Below are 21,709 nucleotides of genomic sequence, written 5' to 3'. Positions count from 1 at the left end.
CCCAATCCACAAGAGGGGTCATTGTAGGAGAGTAGGGTCTGCTTCCTATGGTTACGCCCACTTTTTGCTGTGATTCACTGTTTTATTGACTTTAGTGTGGCCCTGCTCATTAGGCCCACAGCCTAGCTGTTATCTCTCTATATTGATAGCATGTACTTTAGGTACATACCAGATTGGTTACTGGGTCACCCTTGTGAGCCCCTGTATATGGTACCATAGGTAACCAGGGCATAGGTGCACCCAAGGCATACCAGAGGCTGAAGCATGTATTATGCCACCCCTGGCTGGCCTTCCAAACTGACACCACAGGTCTGCAATTGCAGCCCGGGTAAGGTGGTATAATCACCCCCTACTTAGATATTGTTTACCTATATCTATATAGGTATATATAGACACATATTAACTTATAAGTCACGCCTATGGCAGGTCTTGACAATCCTGGAGGCAGAGTGCTTGGTTTTGTGTGAGAGGGTGTCCTAGCATGAGCTGAGATCCTCTGCAGCTTTTGGAACCATCTCCTTATAGCATTTCTATGATATAGCCATACCATATACTCTTAAGTGCATTATAATCCTTGCGGTTAATGCTAACTTTGGTTTGGCTTTATCAAAACAGGTTGTGTAAGCTGTCAAACACTTTGGAATACTACCCCCCCCCGCCCGTTCTGGCGGTGGGGGTAGCATTCCAACCTTCTAGAGGGAGAAGACGTAGTTACTGTTAAACCCGGTGAAGTCAGGGAGTCAAGACAGGGATATTTGTATAATGCACAAATCACATCCGGAGAGTCTTATGGCGCTTGCAGACATCTCTGACAAGAAGGTAGGTCAGTTAATTTGCAAAGAGCCAGGTCTTTCATTTCTTGCGGAAGCAACTGTGTTCAGAGATGCTACGGAGGTGAAGGGGCATTTTATTCCATGAAGCGGGAGCCAAGAAAGAAAATCACGGCCACCGCTTCTGGACATTTGTATTCTTAGGGTTGTCAATAGAAATTCCTTATTGGATCTAAGATCTCTTTGCGACCGATACCATCTTCATTTTTTTTACCAATATCTGGGACCTTTCTCATACATTGTAGCAACAGGGTAATTTTAGTCTATTTTTAGACTGGTGGTGACTATAATTTACTACCATTTCAGTCCTAATTGCATTTGCATTCATTTGTAGGGCTTAACTCTGTGCTTTGACAGGGTTTAGTGCCTTTTTCAGTTTTCTCGGGACTACAGGCCCGAAAGCTAGAGAGAAGCCATTTTGTATCTCTGCCTCGGACAGCCAAGGCGCTTGCAGGGTAAAGGTAATGTTTAGAATTCATCCTGTTGTTCGCTAGAGAGGAACCGGTCAAGACTGGCCCTTATCGAAGGAATGTTTTTGTCTTCCCGGCTCTGGACGCAATACGCAGGTGGCCACTGCGGAAGGCGGAGGGAGCCGGGGACTGGTACAGGAATTCGGTGGGAGTCGGCCTAATGCCAGAATTTTCCATAGAGAAAGTGAGCTCTATATTACCAAGGAGCGAGTAGAATAGAGAGAGAGAGCAACGTGTGGAGAAGACCGAAGAAGTTGGTCTGAAGGCTGGTGCATAGAGATTGATACCATCAGCTAATCAAAATCCTGAAGCGAAGAAGGAGAGTGATTGGAAATCCTGTAGTGACATCATACAGGAGTGGTAGAGACCAAGACCAGAAGAGGGTTCGAGTGTTCTGGAACCATGGCAGCGTAGATGAGGCATAGCGGTGCAGACGTGTAATCGTGAGCCATAGAGGGAGAGCAGAGTCCCAAGCGCATAGAAGAGAACGAGAGAGAGAGGGATCAGCTCCGCCGCTGAGATGGAAAGACACACGTCTAAGGTGAGGCGTTCTGAGCTTAGTGTAGAATGCATTTAACTATTCATCTTTATTCCCCTTTTTAGGTTATAGGTAGCGACTAACTTAATTCATTTGCCTTTTGCTCATTCTATCATGTTTGATTATAGAATAAAGATTTAATGATCAATATCTTTGAATATTGTCTTCATGAATGAGATTAACCTTTCCTTTTAACCAGGTGCTGACATACAGAAGGATGGGATATGCCCTTCTGCAAAGGTAACTGTTGATTGGGGGGGAGTGTGAACTTCATTTGGGAAATAACTCTTGAAGGTGTATCCCTATTAGTTATCCCTATTAGTGTAGATCGTCGGGTGACGTTAAAGATATCGTCGGGTGACGTTAAAGATATCGTCGGGTGACGTTAAAGAGATCGTCTGGTGACGTTAAAGATACAGTCTTACGGGACTATAAAGATAGAAACAGTCTTACGGGACTATAAATATAGAAAATATCGTCAGGAGACGTTAAAGAATATAAAATGAGGTAAGTATAGGATAAGATATGGAATCCATTAGGTGTTAGTGGTATGTTTGATTATACAGGCATGTAAATAGTTTCTTTTCACTTTCTCAGGTGAGTATTCTAGATGTCTTGTAAACAGTGGCCTGAGAAGAGTGTTGTTACGTGACAACTGGGTTAGCCACGGATGGTGAGCTGCCTGTTCTGAGAATCCGGTCGTTAGCACTTGGCGTCACAAACCGTTTTCGATTAGAGGGTGTGGGTATTCCTTCGTGATTCTGTCTGAGGGTCCGTTGGTCCTCGCCGTGAAAGGTTTTTGAATATCTGTTTTGTTGATTGTATATTTCTTGTTTCTTGTTGTGTGTCTCTTGAGATTGCACAATGTTTTTGAAAAGAACGAAATCGACCTTTCAATTACCTTTGGAAATCCCTGGTTGGGGGTCGACTGCTTATGAAGCACTTGCTCATGAATGGGCGAATTCTACTGGTTTGAGTGAGAACTGGAATTCATGTTTGGAGGATGCTGAGCCGGCTAAAGTGGTTGCGTGCTTGCAGAAAGTTCCGGTGGAGAAAGGCGAAGAGCTTCCCATATTTTTATGTTATGTTATGTTATGTTATGTTAGAGACATTTTTAGAGCGCACGGCTGCCCCAGCCAAGGGGCGTCCCGGCGCTTACAAGAGTAACAAACACAACACAGCAGCTACAGAAAAGAAGAACTACAAGACGGCTAAACTAAACAAGAAAAAAGATGGGTTTTAATGGCCCTCCGGAACTGCAGGAGCTCACCCATTTCGCGGATATGGAGAGGGAGAGAGTTCCACAGTTTTGCAGCCAATACCCTAAAGGACCGACCGCCGGCTCTACATAACCTGAACCGAGGGACAGTTAGGAGATTCTGTCCCAGAGATCTCAAATTTCTGGTAGGGACATAGGGCACCAGGAGATTCAGAAGATTCTGGGGGGAAGCCAGCTTGAGGATCTTAAAAGCGAGGCAGAGAGTCTTGAAATGGATCCTTTGTGCCACAGGCAGCCAGTGTAGCGAACGGATGGCACTGTCCGCCGAGCAGAATCTAGGTAGGCCCACCAGAGCTCTGGCTGCGGCGTTCTGGACGCGTTGCAACCGAGTAATCTCTGCCTGATTGGCTCCCAATAGAAGCGAGCTGGCATAATCAAGCCGAGATAAAATGGAGGCCTGTATTACTAGGGACGTAGAGGTTGGATTTTATTGAAAGCGTACAGGATTGTACATGAGCGATGTTCTCGATTACAGAGTGAGAATAAATCCTTTGAAGAACAAGTTATTCAGATTCAAAATGATGTTACTCTTTTACGATGTCAGAATAAATTGCTTGCTGACAAGTTAGAAACGTATCAGGCTGTGGCCGAAAGGGCTGCTGTGCGCATCGCTAAATACAAGTATCGTCACAGACGTGGTAGAGTTAACACCAGGAAAGTGCGTATGGTTGTTGCGAAGGCTGGGCTCGATTGGAACCCTGACGAATGGGACAGTGATATTTGGAATTCTTCTAATTCCTTTTCTTCGTCTGAAGAGAATTCTGCGCGTGCGCCGTCTTGCACCAGACGTCATTGTACTTCTGAAGACCGTACTGAGATTTCTGCTCAACCGATTTATCGATGTAAATTACAGGGCAATCCTAATGCTCCCCAGGGCATTCCTCTTGACAGTTTGGAGGATTATACTCAACAGGAATTAAATGACATTTTAGACCATTTCCGGCAGAAGTCGGGTGAGTCTTTAATTACTTGGATGGTTTGCCTGTTTGATTTAGGTGTTTCTGGTATCTCGTTGGATAAAGGCGATGCTGTGAAATTTTGTACTTTGAGTTCTGATCCTACGGTTCAGGAATCTTTTCGTAATTACAATAGTGATGATCAGATTAATTTGTTGCAGTTAGCCGTGCAAGGTTGTAATCACAAATACCCTGCTGAATCTGATTGGCCTATTAATGAGAAGCCGTGGTATACTTTGAGAGATGCTTCTCAGCGATTAAAGGAGGAGGTTATGAAAACTGCAATCTTTCTAGGTACTGCGAACAGGTTGATGGATGGTTTGCTCAATACGTCTGTTAGAAACAGAATAATTTGTTCTTCTCCTCCTGCGTACAAACAGGTGATGATGACCTTGTTAATTAATCAGACTGGTAATACTTTGGCTGAAGTGATTGAGGCTGTGCGTGAACTTGGTGAGTTGGGTGAGTGGATTAAACTTGAACGGCAGTCTCGACCGGAGGGTCGCACTAATTATTTCAAATTTTCTAGACGTGATATGTTTCAAGCTCTTTTGAAGGATGGTGTGAAAGCTGATGACATTCATGATTTACCGAATAATGTTCTGTGGGCTATGTTTTGCAGGCGTGGCCTGGACAGGAAGGAAGGAGCTAGAAAGGTCCGTAAACAAGACTTTGACGTTAGCCGTTCTGATGGTAGTGGCGATGATACTTTACCTCCTCGAGAGAGAGGCAGAGAGGGAGAGAGAGAGAGAGTGGAGCAGGACACGAGATGACTCGTCCCATTCTAGAAGGGAGAGGGATGAGAGAGATAGAAACGAGAGAAGAGATCAGTCTTCACGCAGAGATGGGAGAGAGAGAGATCGATCCCCAGAAGTGAGGTTGAGAGACAAAAGATCACGATCCCTTGAACGGAGATCACAATATTTTTCAAATGACAAAAACCCTTTTCTTGAAGAGAAAGGGTATGAACGAGACGTGACATTACCCAAACGATATGAGAGTCTTTACCCTGATTTGTCTTGGGCGACAGAACACAGTAAATGAGACTAGGAAGTAGGTCAAGCTCCAGTTCAAAATTGGGCTCATAGAGACTACAGGCCTTATGTACACATTGAGATTTATTGGAGACATCGAAATATACAGAGGGCCTGAGCATTGGTGGATACTGGAGCGGAGGCCACTCTAATTTCCGGAAATCCTAAAAAGTTTAAAGGACAGGTGTTAGACCTGTCTGCCCTTTGAGTAGTCCCTCCTATTTGTTATTAATTTTTGTCCCCTTTTTGCCCCTCAAACCTTTTATTTTTTTTATCCACTGGACCTTTCAGGTATTGACCTAGGGGCTAGGTGCTCTTTGCCCTCATAGACTTTTTCTAGAAGCCCTAGGTGCCTTTCTGACTAAAAGCTACCAGACCTACAAAATGGTGGCCAGTAACTGCCACAACCGCTCACCTCAGAAAATAGACCCATAGGTTAACATAGGGACACTCTAGAACCTTCCAGCTGGTTCTAGTAGCTGGAGGCTAGCCTATATAAGGTCAAAATCAAGGCAGCGATTTTGTGTAGTGACCGGTGGTTGCACGGGGTGGAACTGGTGAGGAGAGAGGTGGCTTGAAGAGGAGGATAGTGCACTATAAGGAGACAGATTGACCTGAGGATTGGCTGTTATCCTGTAATGACCTGACCCCTCTTGTGTTGACCAAACCCTGCCAGGGCAGTCCACAAGTAATTTTCCATAGTACCCCGTGTAACTCCTAATTCCCTTGGGGGCTCGTGCTGTGGTGCTTTTGTGGAGCTGTGGAAACCTAATTCTGAGCGGTCTTCCAAAGTGACTGTGGAACTTGACTCTCCCTCCGTATTGCCTGAGGAGAGTTAAAACAGCCCATCTGTCTGAGGACTCACCGTGAGTGGGACTCATGGGGCAACCCGGCGTCCCTGTGGTACAGAGGCATCCTTTTCCAGCGGAGGTGAGGCCCGTGTGTTGACGGAGGCGGGACCTGGTTGAGGCTCCGTGTTTCCTGAAGGAAATTCGACGCAGCGTCAGAAGAGGCGGGCCAGCGCTGGAGAAGGGCTGGACGAAGGCGGAGACTTCCTAACGTGAGCAGACGGCAGGGAGGAGCTGCCGGGAGTGCCGCCTGATGCCGCGAAAACTAACGTGTGGCCGGGCAAACGAGGTAGAGCGGCTGAGAGTATAGCCGTCCCTCAGCCCCGGACTGCAGTTCTGAGTCGCGGCGCTACAGCTCTGACTGAACTTCTTGAGAAGTACAGTAAGCTGGGGGTTCTTGGCTGGAGGGAGGTGAGGAGCGAAGCTGAGACTACATCAGGTCATCAGTCCTGATTGGGATCTTTTTACCAGGCTGCTGGATAGCCTTCAGGCTAAGACCTAGAGGCGAGTTAAGAAAATTGTTTTACCATTTATAATCTCTTGAGTACCAAATGAAAACACACCACACAAGGTATATATCTATACTACTATTATAAAGAGAGAACTTGCACCTTTTGGACAGGTAAACTCGGGAACCACAGCACCAATCACAACACCCAATACAGCGTTGGAAAGGGCAGTTGCAGCAGAAGGACATAGGCTATGCAGACGCCCACCATATACATTTAAAATGTAAAAGAACCGTGCCAGCAAAGTAGTCCCTTGTGGGCGTGTCTGCATTGTGCTGTGGGTGTGTGCTGGGGGCGTGACAATCGCTGGGGGCATTCCGTCACGAGTGTTGTTTTTTCTTCCCAGGTTCTATACATTCATGCTCCCTTTAAATAGTAATTCAGTGGAGGTCCCATTCTCTTAGAACCACCCCAAGCACAGTTATGGGCAAAAATACAACTAACAGGCCCTGCAAAGCATTATGGGATAAGCTTAGCATAGTTTTTAGCATTCATGAAAGGGTTTCAATGTTTTGGAATTTTACTCATCAGGGACATCTTGGGACGACGAGGTGAACCGCAGCTTGATGTGTAATATTTTAAATGCTATTGCATTTGCCTCATCAGGGACATCTAGGGACCATGAGGTGAACTGCAGCTTGATGTATAATATTTTAAATGCTATTGCATTTGCCTCTTGGGGACAACTGGGGAGAACGAGGTGAACTGCAGCTCTTTGTAGAATTATTTGGATACGATAATATTCACTTCCCACTGCTAATCTCGTCCCATAATGGTTTGCAGGGGCTTGATCTTAAAATCATCACCTCTCTCACTGCTTGCTTGAAGCTAATTTCACTTTTGTGAAATGACTATATGCATTTTAGCATGTAGAAATACTTGTTATTTTACCTTGAATATATGAGGCTTCTGTTTTAATAATTGGAAATCTGACGGAACGATATATTGCGGATTTATGGTACCAAGTTCACGCCAATTCTGCCCAACCCTACTTTAAATACCCCTGCACCCCATAATCATAACCCACCCTTACTCTATAAAATACCCCAACACCCTTAAACACTAACCCATCTTAACCCTATAAATATACCCTGTACCCCAAAACCCAAACCTATCCCTAAACCCTAAAAATACCCCTGTACACCAAAACCTAGCCCTGAACCCTATAAATACCCCTGTACCTCAAAACCCAAACATACCCCTGAACCCTAAAAAAATACCCCTGTACCCTAAACCCCAAACCTACCCCTGAACCCTAAAATACCCCTGTACCCCAAAAGCCAAACTTAGCCCTGAACCCTAAAAATACCCCTGTACCCCAAAACCCAAACCTAGCCCTGAACCCTTAAAAGACCCCTGTACCCCAAAACCCAAACCTACCCCTGAACCCTAAAAATACCCCTATACCCCAAAACCCAAACCTAGCCCTGAACCCTAAAAATACCCCTGTACCCCATAACCCAAAACTATATCTGAACCATTAAAATACCCAAACACCCCAAAACATATACCTCAGTACCCCAAAACATATACCCCATAATCATAACCCACCCTTACTCTATAAAATACCCCAACACCCTTAAACACTAACCCATCTTAACCCTATAAATATACCCTGAACCCCAAAACTCAAACCTATCCCTAAACCCTAAAAATACCCCTGTACCCCAAAACCAAAACCTAGCCCTGAACCCTATAAATACCCCTGTACCTCATAACCCAAACATACCCCTGAACCCTAAAAATACCCCTGTACCCCAAAACCCAAACCTACCCCTGAACCCTAAAATACCCCTGTACCCCAAAACCCAAACCTAGCCCTGAACCCTAAAAATACCCCTGTACCCCAAACCCCAAACCTAGCCCTGAACCCTTAAAATACCCCTGTACCCCAAAACCCAAACCTAAGCCCTGAACCCTAAAAATACCCCTGTACCCCATAACCCAAAACTATATCTGAACCATTAAAATACCAAAACACCCCAAAACATATACCTCAGTACCCCAAAACATATACTCCTATACCCATACTTGCCTTAACCAAACATTTTTAAAAAACATGCTTTTACCATTCATGCATTTACAACGAATTTCGTTGTAAATGTATGCGTGGTAAAAGCATATAAAATGTAATGCCATGTGTTATAATGGCATTGCGGAGTCATGGTACTTTCGTAATGAAAGTATGCAGAGTGATGGTATGCGGAAAGAAATTTGCGGAATAATGGGTGTTTACCCTCCCCCGTAAGTACATTGGTGGCACGGCGGCCCACATCTCCAGCAACATACTCATATTTTTTCACCACCAATTGGAAAAATGCACAGGTCTCTCTCATTGATGCCCAGCACCGACATACACTTTTAGACACACCTCCCACCACCAGTTCTAGAATTGCGAACTTTAGAGATGGGGAGGTACGTTCGAATCTCGGGATCAGCTCAACATCCTGTGATTCCAGGCAAATCGCTTTGTCTCCCCGTGCCTACCACAAATGAATGTGTTCTTCTGTAATGTAAAATGTGCTCATGCCCTGTTGTCGAGTTCGCGCTATATAATATTGCAAGGAAAAATAAAGTAGGGAAACTCGAGTTCACACACTACTGAACGCGCACTCTTAAGTGCATCAGCAGTGCACTGTGAATCAGAGCATTTCACAGGTCTGTCACAGATAAGAAATGCTATCAAAACGAAATCCTACAAAACAATATACTACTGGCCGGCAGCAATTCATACCCGGACAACGTCGGGACGGGCTGCTAGTGTATAATATTTTAGATGCTTATTGCATTTGCCTCATCAGGGACATCTAGGGACGACGAGGTGAACTGCAGCTTGATGTGTAATATTTTAAATGCTATTGCATTTGCCTCATCAGGGACATCTAGGGACCACGAGGTGAACTGCAGCTTGATGTATAATATTTTAAATGCTATTGCATTTGCCTCATCAGGGACAACTAGGGACGACGAGGTGAACTGCAGCTCTTTGTAGAATTATTTGGATACTATAATATTCACTTCCCACTGCTAATCTCGTCCCATAATGCTTTGCAGGGGCTTGATCTCAAAATCATATCTCTCACTGCTTGCTGGAAGCTAATTTCACTTTTGTGAAATGACTATAGGCAATTTAGCATGTAGAAATACTTGTTATTTTACCTTGATTATATGAGGTTTCTGTTTTAATAAATGGAAATCAGACAGAACGAAATATTGCGGATTTATTGTACCAAGTTTGCGCCAATTCCGCCCACCCCTACTTTAAATACCCCTGCATCCCATAATCATAACCCACACTTACTCTATAAAATACCCCAACACCCTTAAACACTAACCCATCTTAACCCTATAAATATACCCTGTACCCCAAAACCCAAACCTATCCCTAAACCCTATAAATACCCCTGTACCTCAAAACCCAAACCTACCCCTGAACCCTAAAAATACCCCTGTACCCCAAAACCCAAACCAACCCCTGAACCCTAAAATACCACTGTACCCCAAAGCCCAAACCTAGCCCATAACCCCTAAAAATACCCCTGCACCCCAAAACCCAAACCTACCCCTGAACCCTAAAAATACCCCTGTACCCCAAAACCCAAACCTAGACCAGAACCCTAAAATACCCCTGCATCCCAAAACCCAAACCTAGCCCTGAACCCTATAAATACCCCTGTACCTCAAAACCCAAACCTACCCCTGAACCCTAAATATACCCCTGTACCCCAAAACCCAAACCAACCCCTGAACCCTAAAATACCACTGTACCCCAAAGCCCAAACCTAGCCCATAACCCTTAAAATACCCCTGCACCCCAAAACCCAAACCTACCCCTGAACCCTAAAAATACCCCTGTACCCCAAAACCCAAACCTAGAGCAGAACCCTAAAATACCCCTGCATCCCAAAACCCAAACCTATCCCTAAACCCTAAAAATACCCCTGTACCCCAAAACCAAAACGTAGCCCTGAACCCTATAAATACCCCTGTACCTCAAAACCCAAACATACCCCTGAACCCTAAAAATACCCCTGTACCCCAAAACCCAAACCTACCCCTGAACCCTAAAATACCCCTGCATCCCAAAACCCAAACCTAGCCCTGAACCCTAAAAATTCCCCTGTATCCCAAAACCCAAACCTAGCCCTGAACCCTAAAAATACCCCTGTACCCCAGAACCCAAAACTATATCTGAACCCTTAAAATACCCAAACACCCCAAAACATATACCTCAGTACCCCAAAACATATACCCCTATACCCATACTTGCCTTATCCAAACATTTAAAAAAACATGCTTTTATCATTCATGCATTTACAACGAATTTCGTTGTAAATGTATGCGTGGTAAAAGCATATAAAATGTAATGCCACGCGTTATAATGGCATTGCGGAGTCATGGTACTTTCGTAATGAAAGTATACGGAGTGATGGTATGCGGAAAGAAAGTTGCGGAATAATGGGTGTTTACCCTCCCCCGTAAGTACATTGGTGGCACGGCGGCTCACATCTCCAGCAACCTACTCATATTTTTTCACCACCGATTGGAAAAATGCACAGGTCTCTCTCATTGATGCCCAGCACCGACATACACTTTTAGACACACCTCCCACCACAAGTTCTAGAAACACGAACTTTAGAGATGGGGAGCTACGTTCGAATCTCGGCATCAGCTCAACATCCTGTGATTCCAGACAAATCGCTTTGTCTCCCTGTGCCTACCACAAATGAATGTGTTCTTCTGTAATGTTAATTGTGCTCATGCCATGTTGTCGAGTTCGCGCTATATAATATTGCAAGGAAAATAAAGTAGGGAAACTCGAGTTCACACACTATTGAACGCGCACTCTTAAGTGCATCAGCAGTGAACTGTGAATCGGAGCATTTCACAGGCCTGTCACAGATAAGAAATGCTATCAAAACGAAATCCTACGAAACAATATACTACTGGCCGGCAGCAATTGATACCGGGACAACGTCGGGACGGGCTGCTATCCATACTACTATTATAAAGAGAGAACTTGCACCTTTTGGCAAGGTAAACTCGGGAACCACAGCACCAATCACAACACCCAATACAGCGTTGGAAAGGGCAGTTGCAGCAGAAGGACATAGGCTATGCAGACGCCCACCATATACATTTAAAATGTAAAAGAACCGTGCCAGCAAAGTAGTCCCTTGTGGGCGTGTCAGCATTGTGCTGTGGGTGTGTGCTGGGGGCGTGACAATCGCTGGGGGAATTCCGTCACGAGTGTTGTTTTTTCTTCCCAGGTTCTATACATTCATGCTCCCTTTAAATAGTAATTCAGTGGAGGTCCCATTCTCCTAGAACCACCCCAAGCACAGTTATGGGCAAAAATACAACTAAAAGGCCCTGCAAAGCATTATGGGATAAGCTTAGCATAATTTTTAGCATTCATGAAAGGGTTTCAATGTTTTGGAATTTTACTCATCAGGGACATCTTGGGACGACGAGGTGAACTGCAGCTTGATGTATAATATTTTAAATGCTATTGCATTTGCCTCATCAGGGACATCTAGGGACGGCGAGGCGAACTGCAACTTGATATATAATATTTTAAATGCTATTGCATTTGCATCATCAGGGACATCTAGGGACATGAGGTGAACTGCAGCTTGATGTGTAATATTTTAAATGCTATTGCATTTGCCTCATCAGGGACATCTAGGGACTATGAGGTGAACTGCAGCTTGATGTATAATATTTTAAATGCTATTGCATTTGCCTCTTGGGGACAACTGGGGATCCTATTGAATGTAGTATTTTTTGCATTGTTTGGTTTTTCTTTCTCTTTGTTTTTTATGCATTGAGTGGCAGTGTTACAGTTTGACGATACCCATGTTGGTCAAATGTCGTATGTTAGCCAGGGATCGGGGATAAAGGTGCTGGGAGATAGGATCAAGAGAGGACAGTGGGGGGGGGGACGGTTACCTTCTTGTCAATATATGTACCGCAAGGTCTCCAATCCAACACTTTCCGCGACCTCAGCACTGTCTTTCTCACCTTGCCCCTGGGCCTTTTTGGTATTAGGGGGCAACTTTAATGCAGTTCTCGACAGGCAGATTGACAGGCACCCGGCTCGGATACTCAGACCAGCGCAACGGTGGCTCCAAGACTTCCTTGAAACGGTGGGGCTTGTGGACAGCTGGTGGGTGTGTAATCCGACACAGTCGCACTTCACAGATGTTTCCGCTGCACACCACAGCATTTCTAGACTTGATTACATGTTGATACCTGTGGCCATGGCGGCTGCAGTTAGAGAGGCACTTTATCTTGGAAGGGGTATCTCTGACCATTCTCGTGTGAGGTTGCGGGTGGAACTTGGGCAGCCTGCAGTTGGCAGAGTTGATCCTCTTAGTGCGTTGCATTTAATAGACCCCGACACTAAGAAAGAGGTAGTCATGATTTCAGAACTATACTTCCAGGAGAATGTGGGCACCGTCGACTCAGCACAGTTTCTGTGGGAAGCATATAAGACAGTGGTGTGGGGGAGGTCCTGTCCTTGGTGACGGGGAAGAAAAAGAAGCATCAGGCAGAAGTAGTTAGGGCAGAGGCGGATGTGACTAAGTTGGAGGAGAGTGTGGCTAGTTCGACCACTCCAGAAGACCCACAGCTTTTGAAGTTACGACAGGATGAATAGAAAGGCCTAGCCAGAGACAGAGCGATAGCCCAGAATAATATCACCCAAAGTCGAATATATGAACATGGAGACAAGGCAGGCAAATTGATTGCGTGGCTTGAACTTGAGGAATGGGCGTTTAGGTTAGTGCCTAAGTTACAGGGAACAGATTCCGGCATGGTCACAGACCGGCAGGCAGTGGCTGATGAGTTCTCTGGCTACTACAGAGGGGCAAGCACCTCAGTCCGTAGATACACAGAGGCTAAGAATAGTGAAATGATCAAGGATATTAGTATGCCTGTGCTGTAGGACGATTATAGGAGATATTTGAACTCCCCTTTTACCGATGATGAAGTGGCACAGGCGATCAGAGGGGTAAGATCCGGGAAGGCGACAGGCCCTAACAGAATCCCAATAGAACTATACAAACTTAGGGGCATATTACCAAGCAATAGCTATAATTAGAGACAAAAATTTATCGCCGACCTGCGGCGATTTTTATCGCAGATAAACCTTGGTATTACCAGGGTTTATCGCAAATGCGATAAAAATCGGCCGCAATGCATGAATATCGCTGAAAAGTCAGCGACATTCATGCATTACCGAGCTAATGCTTTTAGCCATGTTATCCACCTCCCATTGGATAACATGGCTAAGAACTGCTCAGGGCAGGTGTCAGCTTTTGGAGATATTCGTGCTTAGCGCGAATATTTCCAAAAGTTGGTAATAGGAGATAGCGATGTTAGCGACTGTTTCCAGTCGCTAACATCTTGGCACGCCCACTTTGCATGTCATTAGTGATACATTTCTCTGACATGCATAGTGGGGCCCAAGATGGTTGCTATCTCCTACTAGCTGTCGCTAACTGGTGTTAGCGACAGCTAGGTAATAGGGAGATCATTTTATCTCTGCTTTCTTGGCTTTTAAAGCCAAAAAAGCGGAGATAAACCCCCTTGATAATATGCCTTGATAATATGCCCCTGAATGCTCATAAACTCGCCCCATGTATTCGATCCATGTTCGCAGAAAGCAGAGAGAAAGGTTACCTCCCATACGACCAGCGGTGGCAAATATTGCGGTTATTTATAAGACAGGCGAGCCTAAGACCTCATACAGACCCATATCGCTGCTTAACGCCGAGCCTAAAATCCTGGTGAAACTACTTGCTACTAGATTGGTTTAGATAATTACCACCTTGGCACACCCCGATCAGTCTGGCTTCATGCCACGCCGAAACACAGCCTTAACCTGCGGAGGTTGCATGGGATTCTGGGTGGTTCCCCGAAGATTCATGAGCCGGCGGTACTAGTGTCCTTGGATGCCACTATGGCGTTCGATAGGGTCGAGTGGTCCTACCTGTTCGCGGTACTGGCGAATATGGGCTTTGGACCAGAGTTTGTTGATTGGGTATGATTTCTATAAGCTGATCCCTTGGCCAGAGTAGTCGTAAACAACTGTAAGTCGGCTGACTTTCCCCTTGGCAGGGGCACAAGACAGGGGTGCCCTCTGTCCCGCTTCTCTTCGCTCTTGCATTGGAGCCTCTTGCAGCGTGGGTCAGATGGGACCGGTCAATACGCGGCCTGCAGTGGACGCCGGAGTGGGAGGATAACATTTTATTGTATGCCGATGATATTCTGCTCTATCTCACCAACCCTAGGGCATCTTTGATCAATTTTCTGGATGTGCTAGCCACATTCAGAAGATATTCCGGATTTGCTATAAATTGGTCGAAATCGGTGCTCTTCGTCCTCACGGGCGAGCCACTGGTAGTCCCACAGTCATGCCCGATACAGATTGAGCCAGTAGGGTTAAAATACCTAGTATTTACATAACACTTTCTCCGAAGTTGTCCTATACCAATAATCTGGGTCCCCCCTTGAATCGGTTTAAAAGTGAGGTGGAGCGCTGGAAAGATCTTCCACTCTCCCTGTTGGGCAGTGCTGTTTAAGATGATGGCACTTCCCCGATTTTTGTATATACTCCAGAATACAATGGACCTGGTACCGGCATCCTATTTTTTTTTGTTGTAAAAGATATTTTATTAAGGAAACAGAAAAACAGAAACAATAGAAAGGAAAGGGGGGATGAAGACACATGAAATGTAAATCAGAGAGGCACCCACGCCGGGTCAATACAAAGAGGCCAGGCAGCAGGAAACGTTCATGAAGGGCTGAGCAGCGTCAACAGACAGAGCAGAATGCAATGGTGCAAAAAAGAAAGAGTTCCAAAAAATGCAGCTCGGAAGAGCGTCAAGCCCCCTGAGAAGTCCGGAGGAGAAAGCCTGCATGGTATCGGGCAAGTCAATGCAATCCAGAGGCTAGGTCGACCAGGTCCATGCACGCCTCCTTGCAGTGCGGCCTCAAGGAAATCAGCATACTGTGCAAAACAATAAAAGCAATCGTCCACATCCCCTGGCAGAGAAGAAAAGCAAACCCCGAAAAAAGAAAAAACCCCTCTCCCCAGAGACTCCAACTTTCCCAGTGCGCCCACCCCCCCCCGATGGTGGTAGACAGACAACAACCGTTCATACAGGCCCGGATCACACTTGAAACAGATGTAAAGCACGTATAGTGGGTGGGCATACCGCAGACGGCAACCCACGAGAAAGAAAGCGGACCAGTGGGCCCCATCTGAAAGCAAAATTCTTAAAGTTGTTCCTAAAGATATCTGCCATCCGTTCCACACTCAGCAGCCTCCAGAGTCTAGCAAACCAAAGGGAAAGAGCCGGGCCTCCTTCTTTTTCCATGAGGCAGCCAGAGTGAGTTTAGCCGCCCCCAGGCAGAGCCAAAGGATGTGCTTGTCGGCCGTGGTCTGGTGCTCCAGAAGCGGGTCCCGAAGGCCAAGGAGCACAAAGCCAATGGAATCCGGGACCGGGTAGCCCAGGATCTCCCTAATATGAGACAGTATCTCCTCCCAGTAGGGGCGTATGATGGGGCAGTCCCACCAGATATGGCGGAAGTCCCCCAGAAGTCCACAGCCCCGCCAACATCTGTCAGAAGCTGAAGGAAAAATCCTTTTCAATCGGGTCGGATAGAGATACCAATCTAACATGGTTTTCATATGCGCTTCCCTAAGATCGATTGAATGATTAAATGTGTGTAGGTCGCGCCAAAGATGTGACCATTCTGCGTTGGAGATGTCTCTTCCCAGGTGCCCCTCCCACAACTCCATGTATCTAGGGCAAGGTGAAACAGCCGTGGTTAACAGCAAATCGGGAAAAAGGAAATCACCCCCTTCATGGAGGATGTGCGAGTAATGTAGGACTCAAAAGCAGTGGGAGGCCTCGTCGCAGCGTCCCTCACCTCAGGAGACAGTGCCCAATGTAGCAGCTGGGCATGTCGGTAGCGTTCAGTAGGTGGTACACCATAATCGCGCATGCAGTTGTGGAAGGTGAGCGGTTCATAGCCATGAAACAAGTGTGTAAGTGCATGGCAACCTCCCGCCTTCCATCTATCAAAAGGCCCCTCAACTAACGCCGGCGGGAATGCAGGATTAAAGTGAATAGGTGTGAAGGGGGAAGGAAAGGAAGTCCATCGCTCATCATGAGAGACCGAGTCCCAAACCTTCAGAGTGGTGCTAGTAGGGGTGCTAATGTATGCGTTGTGAGGCCGATCCCCTTTCGCCTTCCAAACCAGGTCCCAAATAGAGCGACCCGCCACACTCCTGTCCATGTGCAACCAATGCTTCTCCGACTCCATTTGAGTCCATTCAGCCAACACCCGGAGTTGTGCTGCTTTATAGTAAAGGAGCATGTCCGGCAGGCCAGCCCCACCCTTCCTCAGAGGTCGGCGAAGCGTAAGAAAGGAAAGTCTGGCTCGGCCCCCTTGCCAGACGTAGCGCAGAATCATGGTTTTCAGTCGCCGAAAGAAGCCCCCGTCCAAGAGGATGGGGAGGGCTTGGAACAAGTACAGAAGCTTGGGGAGCAGCGTCATCTTGACGGCATTTACACGTCCAAGCCAAGAAATAAACATAGGCTCCAGCGAGTCAACTCAGCCTGTATCTGAGACAGCAGAGGAGGGAAGTTAGCCGCATATAGGGTGGCGATGGAAGAGGTCAGCTGAACCCCAAGATATTGAATGGAGGAGCCCGCCCAGGCCAGGGGGGTGAGCGTCGGATGCGCTCTACCTCAGAGGGCGGAAGCGTGAGATTGAGTATGTATGATTTGCCGGAGTTCACACGGAACCCTGCCACCGCTTCGAATTGGGACAGCACGTCCTGCACCCGTGGGAGGGAGGTCCCGGGGTCAGTTAGCGACAGAAGGACATCGTCAGCAAACAAAGAGATTTTATGCTGTTCCCCGGAAAAGGGGAGGCCCACAATATCCGGATCCTCACGAATCCTAATAGCAAGAGGCTCTATGCTAAGAGCAAAAAGTAAGGGGGATAGGGGGCAGCCCTGCCCTGTGCCTCGGGAATGAGCAAAAAATGGAGAGACATGGCCGTTCACCATGACCCTCGAGCGCGGGTCGTGATAGTTGGCCCGAAGCATAGTTATAAACGTGGGGGAAAAGCCAAACGCCTGCAGAGTGCTAAAGAGAAAGTTCCAGTCCACCCGGTCGAATGCCTTTTCGGCATCAAGGCCGAGCAGGACAGCCGGGATCCGAAAGCGTTCGGCCTTCTCAATCAGGTGAACTAGGCGTCTAGTGTTATCATGGGTCTGGCGACCCTTTATAAAGCCTGATTGGTCCGGATGAATGAGAGCTGGCATAAGGTCCTTAAGGCGAGCGGCCAAGATAGAAGAATACAACTTAGCATCAATATTCAGGAGGGCAATGGGTCGATAGGATTCACACCTGGAGGGGTCTTTCCCCGTCTTGGGAATTATCGAAATCATAGCCTCCGCCATATAACCCGAGGTGTGGCCCTCATCCCTCATGGCGTTGAAGAGGAGCACCAAGCGGTCCCCCAGCTCGGACGCGAACGTCTGATAAAAGGAGGCTATATAGCCGTCCGGGCCCGGTGCTTTATGCGTCTTGAGAGACCAAATGGCAGATAGTACCTCCTCCCTAGTAATCGGGGCCTCCAGAAGGTAATTTCACTCTTTGGAGACCTGCGGTAGCGCCAGGTTCTCCAGATATGCTCGTTGAGCTGACGGCACCAAGCGATCCACCGAGTACAGAGCAGCATAGAAATCTCCAAAGAGCGCAGCCTTATCTGCTGCCTTATGCTCCACTACCCCGAAGGGGTTCCGAATACCACCCACATATTCTCTCTCACGTTTATCACGGAGCTGCCGTGCTAAGTGCTTCCCCACTTTGTTGCCCGGAGCGTAGGAGAGGCGCCGTAAGCGTAGTAGAGTATATTCTGCTCGGTTATTATAATGCGCCTTGAGCTTCCCCCGCACCGCCGCTAGAGGGCGAAGCGTTCTTCTAGAAGGATTCTGCTTATGTGCAGTTTCCAACGTGGTCAGTTCCGCCTCTAACGCCTCCCTCTTTTCCCGCCGAAGCCTATTCAGGGCGGAGTTCAGAGCAATGCATGTACCACGTGTCGACGCCTTGAAGGCGTCCCATTGGGTAAAGATCGAGATGTCGCCAATCTTATTCAGCTCAAAGAACTCCCCAATGGCCGCCCGAAGCTTCTTGCAGGATTCCTCATCCCGCGTGAGGGATGCCGGGAAATACCATTTGCAATGAGGGGACGAATCAGGGGCCCAGTTCAAGCATGTCGCCAAAAGGCTATGATCCGAAACTGAAAGTGGAAAAATGTTGCTATCCCTCAGGTCACCCTGTAAAGCTTGATGCACAAAGATATGGTCGAGACGGGAGTATGTGTGGTGAACATGTGAATAGAACGTGTAGTCCCTAGTGCGGGGTGGAGGGAGCGCCAGCTATCAATAAGGCCCAAACTTAACAAAGTATCATGCAGCTCCGGGGAAAAGAGACCCGTCTCAGTTCTCTGTTGATGCGAACAATCAAAATCTTTATCCCAAACCAAGTTGAAATCCCCCAGTACAATCAACGCTCCCTCCCCAAAGTCCCCAATCACATTCAAGAGAGACTCAAGGAACCCATGCTGTCCCGTATTTGGAGCATAGACCACCACCCATGTGCAGAGTTTACCCATGAGCATCCCCTTCACCATCAACCACCTCCCTTCTTTGTCCCCCCGCACCCCCACAGGTTGAAACTGAAGGGCAGTTCGGAACAAAAGTGCCACCCCACGGTGCTTAGTAGTGGCAGATGATTTATAAATCAGGGGATACTGCCTGTGCTTGAGCCTGGATTCATCTTTGCGGGCCAAATGAGTCTCCTGCAGGCCCACCACATCCAGTTGATGATCCAGAATATATTTCCAAACCTTTTGACGCTTCGTTCCAAGAACCTATCGTAACAGGCAACATCGAAACCAACCTCCACACCCATCGCTTCCATCAATGTAGCCCAATTCTAACGACACACCAGACACAGCACAGCCACACCAGGTTCCAATCCACCACCACCGGGGTCCATCCCCAACACACCCACAGGAGCCCTCAGGAGTCTCAAAACAAACCATAAAAAGAGGAAAACGAAAAGTAGAGAAAGAACAATGAAAGTCAGACATGACCATAAGGGTCGGGGGTAGAAGACCCAGGTAATGCCCCCCTCCCCCCGATTCCAGGGCCGGAGTAACCCTCCATTGGAGAAAAGTCCCACAGAGTACCTGAGATGATAGAGCCCTCCGGCTCCCACTAGCCGCTGATGACGGGGCCTAGGCCGCCGAGGAGCTGTCCACTCGGCTCGATTCAGTCACCTGGGCCACCGAGGCCAAAGCATCTCCCCTCTCAGTCTGGCTCGCTGACGGGGAGGGCCCCTCCGTTGTGCACTGTCGGCCCGCTCTCTGCCAAGGCGGGGATCGGGAGCGGCGACGTCTTCTCGGTGAGGCAGTAGCATCCGCCGAAGCAGATGTTTCCTCCATTCCCAGCAAGTCCCTGGCAGCCGCCACAGTTCGCACTTGCACCAATCTGTTCTGCCATCGGAAGATGAGCCGAAAGGGGTGACCCCAGGAGTAGGACACCCCGTGTTCCCTCAGGAAAGCCGTGACTGGGCGAAAGTCCCGTCGCTTCTGCAGGGTGGTGGCCGCCAGGTCCTGAAAAAGTTGGGGGCTGTGTCCGCGAAAAAGCAAATTGTTGGTGTCCCTCGCCTTCCGCAGGATCGTCTCCTTCAGCTGAAAGTCGTGGACACAAGCCAAGATGTCGGGGGCGGTGAGCGTGCGCCACGCGGCAGGCCCACCGGATGTACCCTGTCCAGCTTGATCTCGTCGCGTTCGTCCTCCGCCAAGATGTGTAGAAAGAGAGCCTCCACATATTCCCGCAGATTGCCACCGTCTCCATCTGAGGGCACCGCTCTAATTCGAATGTTATTGCGACGGGACCTGTTTTCCAGGTCCTCGCAGTGGGTCTGGAGATCCAGATTCTGCTCACGAAGCTGGAGCAGGTCCTGCTGTAGCTGATGGACATCCCCACTGAGGCCCAAGTCATGGTCCTCCAGGGTAGCCACACGCTCGCCAATGCCGTCTACATCACGACGGACTTCACGGAGGTCGGAGGCCAGTTGCGCTTTCAGTTTCGTGATATCCTCCTTGATGGAGGAAAAAAGCTCGATCAGGAAGGCCTTTGTGACCGGGCCATCAGCGTCGTCTTTGGTCGGCGACTTGCTAGGGCCTGGGGGCGAGCCAGACGCCCCCTTCCCAGGACCTTCCTTCCCCGGTTTATTCAGGCGATTCCTCGTCGACATGGTGCGACGTCCCAATGCCGAAGATAGGAGGCAAGATGGCACCACTGCACCGATCGGTCACCGATGACGCTGTCTAGCAAGGCCCCAGACAGGACGGCGCCTCCTTGTCACCTCCGTACGGCGATGGTCGCCAGCTGGGCCACTGGAACCACAGGCAGGCTCGTCACAGCGCCAATGCAGGGGATACGCACAGAAAAAGCGTCACTCGGTCGCCAGCCAAAGTCTCAAGTCCCCTCTCGCCAAGGGTCGAAGCCGCCCAGACAAAGCCCCTTAGGCCGCTCCGGAGCAAGTGCGTCACCAAGTTAACACCTCGGCCAAGTCCGCCGTCCCGTGTCGTAACTCGACGGGAGAAGGGACAAACCAATGCAGGGCGCCTCAGGAGATCCAGGAGAATCAAAGCCGGGGTTTTAATCGCCCCGATACCGCTACACAAAGCTATGAAGGGCTCGGGTGCCGGAGGAGCTCGTAGGCACGTCTTACTCCGTCGCCATCTTGGCCATGCCCCCCCGGCATCCTATTTTAAGGAAATAGAGGCCCTCCAGAGGAAGCTTCTCTGGGACGGAAGAACCCATAAAGCATTCTCTAAACTCACGCTCCCTTGGTACGGAGGGGGGATTGGGCTGCCGGATCTGCGGAAATACTATTGGGCTTCACAACATGCGGTGGTGAACCATGTGGTGTACGGACCCCCAGGAGATCCAGGGTATGCCATGGATCGTAGACAGGTGCCAGGTGGGGATTTCACCGGGGCACATCATGCCAGGCCCAGGCGGTTCTCACTGTTGGGTCCAGCGGCACATGCAGTCCACGCATGGCACGCGGCTAATAGATATCTTACCTAGGAAGGTAAACTAACCTTGGCCACCCCCTTGTGGAATTCTGAGAGACTTG

The sequence above is a fragment of the Lissotriton vulgaris genome, chromosome 8, assembly GCF_964263255.1.
Source record: "Lissotriton vulgaris chromosome 8, aLisVul1.2, whole genome shotgun sequence".
Classification (NCBI taxonomy): Eukaryota; Metazoa; Chordata; class Amphibia; order Caudata; family Salamandridae; genus Lissotriton; species Lissotriton vulgaris.
Note: the sequence above shows the minus strand (reverse complement) of the source record.